Consider the following 5,096-nt stretch of genomic DNA (forward strand, 5'->3'; position numbering starts at 1 on the left):
TGAATATGTATTTGTTGTCTTTAAACGATTTTAGCATTGTAATATATCTACAGATATTCTATGTTGTCAAAAGTAATACCATCTATGAGTTCTTTTTAACACCCTTCTATTATTTTATGTTTAATATTTTATAAATTCGATTGTATTGTTTACTTTGACAAAGATAACGACTAAAATATATTAATAGTGCTATAAAGTAATGATAGATTGCTAAAGAGTAATATGAACGATGATAGTGATTGTTGTAATGAGAGAAAAGTATTTAATGCTAGCTTTGGGATTTCTTAAATAATTATATGATTTAAATTTGGTAGATGAATCTTTTCATTACTTTTTTATTTCATGTTATAGATTTAGAAAATAGAATAGACATGAACTTGGACACGAGGTATACAATTGACTTGGAGTTAGGAAGTAATTAAGTTGGTAGTGTGACAGAGACAAGTATGAAGGCAAATACTCCTATCAAGGATTACCCAATAGAGGTAGACTATGATTTAGGTGGTTGCAATAAAATGGAGGATATTATTGATTTCGACAGTGATGGTGAGAAAAAGTTTGATGTATGTCAAGATACAGAGGATGCAAATGAGACTAACATGGATGAGCCTCAAGGTTTTGAATTTAGTGATAATGTCCCAAAAGAGGGTATGCAATTCGTATGCCATGAAGCTGCATTTGACTTTTATAACAAATATGCAAAAAAAATGGGTTTTAGTGTTAGGTATTCTTCAACTCGTCACCCAAGGAAAGATGGGTTACTCATTTCTTGTGAGTTTGTATGTTCAGAAGAAGGTTATCAACATAAGAAATACGAGGGGAATCAGTCACGGTGCCAAAGGAGGAGTAAAGCCTTACTAAGAATAAAAAATAATGAAGATGGTGTATGGATCATTGTGACGCACAATAAAGAACATTCTCATGCCTTAACTTCACCATCTAAAGTTCATCTCCTTCGATCACATTGCCAAATTCCAGAGCACACAAGATAAATGATTCCTATATAACTCATGTAGATTAGCTGCATTAAAGATAACAAAAATGCTTAGTACTCATGCTGGTGGCTCAAGGAGTCTCCCTTTTATAGAAATTAATTGCAAGAATGAAATCTACAGAAGTGAAAAAGAAAAATCAAAGTTAATAGGAAGGGATACGAAGGGGTTGATGGAGTTCTTTGCTACTAAGATTGTTGAAAACCCGTTATTTGCATATAGAATGCAAGTTGATGATTAAGGGTACCTAAACAATGTACTATGGATTGATGCGAAATCGAGGATTGCTTACGAGTTATTTGGGGATGTCATCATATTCGATTCCACATACAAAATTAATGTCTATCAGATGCCATTTGCCCCAATTTTAGGAGTGAACCACTACACAAAGACAATATTCTTAGGTTGTGCCTTGCTCCATAAAGAAGATGAGGAGTCTTTTACATGGCTATTTATAAAATGGCTTGAGGTGATGAATGGGTGTCAACCCAAGTCAATCGTCACAGACCAAGACAAAGCAATAGCCCTCGCAATAAAAAAAGGTGTTCCTAGAGTCCCGACATCGCTTGTGTAGATGGCATATTACACAAACGTTTGAGCAAAAATTAACACAAGTTGAGCACAAACATCCATCATTCCATGCAGAATTCTATAAATGTATTGACCAATACAGCACCATAAATGAATTTGAAGACACTTGTCCAACAATGACAGAAAAATATCATTTAAAGAATAATGAATGGTTGTTGTCTTTGTATAAAATTCGACATCAGTGGGTAGATGTATATTTACAAGATTGCTTCTTTGCTGGCAATAAGACAAGTGGAAGAATTGAAGCTATGAACAAAGACATCAAGACATATGTGAATTCACATATCAACTTGACTATATTTGTAGGCAAACTACAAGAATTAATTGACAAAACATTTGATGATGAAAATACTGCGGACTTTAAATCTCATAACGAGACACTAGTAATAAAGACTGCATCTCGAATGGTAAAACAGATGGTTGAAATTTATACGCCAACTATCTTTTCGAACTTCTTTCAACCAAAGTTGATGGAAGCCATTAATCTTACTTGTGAAGTCCAAGAGGAAGATAAGGTGGTATGCACATTTAGTTTGAAAGAATATGGGATATGTCGTAAAGCTCACGTGGTTGCATTCAGAAACACCGAGGAGAAAGAAACATGCAGTTGTCATCTATATGAGCGAATGGATATCCCTTGTAGTTATATGCTCAAGGTGTTTTTTCTTAAAAATATTCTTGAGTGACCCCAGCACCATATAATGAAAAGATGGACAAATTTTTTTACAAAGGGGACTGCTCGTAATGGTCGTGTTCAAGTGCAGCCCAACTATGAGGATATCCATTCAACACGCTACAATGACCTATTTGGACTTGCAACATTCTATCAATAAATGGTGCAGTGAGTGTGGGTTTGTATGAGTATGCAAAGATGGTTATAGACGATGCATGTGATAAGGTTGCTGCTAGAATTGACATGGAAAAGGCTTCTGCAATACAAGCGTCTTCTACCCATTGCAGCTCTGCATACACAGGATCCCCTTTTGTGACTTCCATCCTCTCTGTGGCTTCAAATCCACATATGATTATAAAAGCTCCAATTTATGCAAAGCCAAAGGGGTGGCCTAGCCCTTTAAGTTTGAAACTTGCGTGTTAGGATAGAACGAGTAAAGAAAGTGCAAGGGATGTGGGGTTACAAGTCATTGTAGACATAAATGTCCCTCTTTGTGCAACGCGCGGTATGATGTCATTTTTTGTACTTGTGAGCTTAAGTTTCTAAATCTTGTTGTCTATAAGCTAATGCATTGTTTCTCTTTTTAAAAAATCGAGTTTAATTGTTGTAAATAGTTTCATGTACATTTGCTACTTTTCAAACTCTAAAAGTTGAATGACTACCTGGCTATGTAGCTTTGCGCAGACCTCCATTTTCTTATATGCTTACAGTTAAATAGTTGTACGGTGAGCATAATTCAAATGGGTTTTAATAGTGAAATCTTTTTCATGATAAAATCTAAAAATTAAATAACTACCTTGCTATTTAGCTTAGATAATAGCACAAATTGGGGGCACTCACATTTTCAGATTTCATGATTATTTTTATTAGTTCATTCTTGAATTGATATTTTTGGTAGATTCATCTATTTTTTATGAGCACACAATCCAAATTTCAGGTCATTTTGATTTGTAGAAAAAAATTGAAAAATAAAACACTACTGGACAATCGTGACCATGCGATGAACTTTGGATGGTGATGAGGGTATGCGAAATCATTGTTCATTTTCACCTATAAACATTTTTTTTAATCTTCTGTATATATATATATATATATATATATATATATATATATATATATATATGTATAAGAAAAAGATTCTATAAGATTGCAACCTTCTAATGTCGAATTACAGATGCACCTAAAAAATCCACCAGAAAAGGTTGTTTTAGTGTTGAAAAAACCTAAAATTGATCATTCTAAACATTGAAATGTATGAAGATGAAAAAAAAGAAAAATTTGAGTCCCAAAAATAGTGCATCTTGCAATACATTATCTAGACCATCTATTTTTAAGATTTTCATTTGTTTATAGATCAACTTGCTTTTTACCATTTTTGGAGTTTAAAATTTTATAATTAGATATGAACATAGATTTTAAGATAATCCTAAGAATTTTTTTCAACAAAATTGCATATTATGATAAAATTTGGTGGTACACCTTAATTGGATTTTTTAAGGTTGCAACCTTATAAAAACCACACCCATATATATATGGAAGCTACTACGCAACGCTTATGAGCTAAAATAAATAGTATTTTCGCCCATAGGCTTGGCGCTGACAGAGTTTTTTGGACAGCATGGATTAAAAGACCGTAACGGACCTATCATATCTGTTGGGGTACCACAACAAACATAGCATGTCCGTGGCTGTTATACGTCATTTTTTAAGTACTTGCATCCACTAGACAAATAAAGAGAGAGCCGATAGTAACCTGGTCTCGTCGGTGCCCAAGATGCTGCCCAGACCACAAGAACACTACAACAATAAGCCCAAAACTGGGCGACCTTTGAAAAAGTGTCAGAATGGCCTTAAATTGCATGAGAGGTAGTTTTTTATTTCGTAAGGTCTCCCAGAATGTTTTGTCGTGTTCAGCCATGTGTTGATATGATCAGGATGAAACTTTGCTTTCAAATCCAGTTCCTTTTATGCTGAAAATGGATCCTATAACTACAACCCTATTTTTTGGGTCTCAAAACAGTACGAGACCACTTCCATTAGATTCGAAGCATCGAAAAACCCTCAAGTACCAAATTTCGGCTCAATTGAAACCTCTGAGACCATTATGGGCCTAACTTACCATAAAAATGTGGTTTGACATTATTGCAGTGCAGCCTCGGTGAACCAGTTTCCATTTATTGAAACTGTGTTTTATCATTTCCTGATGATTTTCAAATGCTCATTTTATGTTCAATTAATCTCAAATTCGGACACGAGCAAAATCTCGACGGCTCGATCATTTTGACATATGGCATGTGTCATGTCGTAGCCCAAAACGAGAGAATTTCTAGAAGATCGGCTCAAAATATGAAAATTCAAATTTCATAAAAGAAGAACATCCAATTCTTTAAGAGGCCATAGCTCAAGATCTCAGTGTCGGATCGTCGTATGTATGGGTTCGTTGCGGCCGTGCTTCAAAGAGCTACAATTTGATATAATTTTTATGTATGATTGGAGGTTGGATGACAAAAATTTTGAGGTAAAAAATGACATACTTTTCTAGTAACCGAAATCCCATTTTCCAGTCACCGAAATCCCATTTTCCGATGACTTTCTAAAGTTTGAATATGCACAAACGGAGACCAAATGGACGAAATTTATTGCAACATGATTGTGATAGTATCCCATTCGATTTGTGATCAAATGAATGTTTGGAACGTCATAGATCATGCTGGATTGGTGTTCGAAGAATCAAAATTTTATAAAACTTGGCCAAATTTTGGGTTCTTCCTAAAAACTTGGTTTTAAAACGATCAAAGGGTATCAAAACGTGCGCAAATGTTCAAGCTTTGATTATACGA

At 34.5% G+C, this 5,096-nt stretch overlaps 1 pseudogene; it reads left to right on the top strand.

The window, feature by feature from the left end:
* Nucleotides 1-446: 446 nt before the first annotated feature.
* On the top strand, nt 447-2,416 carry LOC148780525 (protein FAR1-RELATED SEQUENCE 5-like; annotated as a pseudogene).
* The last annotated feature ends 2,680 nt before the right edge of the window (nt 2,417-5,096 follow it).

Source organism: Amborella trichopoda, chromosome 9 (genome assembly GCF_054954075.1).
Source record: "Amborella trichopoda isolate Santa Cruz 75 chromosome 9, AtrichopodaSantaCruz75HAP2 v2.0, whole genome shotgun sequence".
Classification (NCBI taxonomy): domain Eukaryota; kingdom Viridiplantae; phylum Streptophyta; class Magnoliopsida; order Amborellales; family Amborellaceae; genus Amborella; species Amborella trichopoda.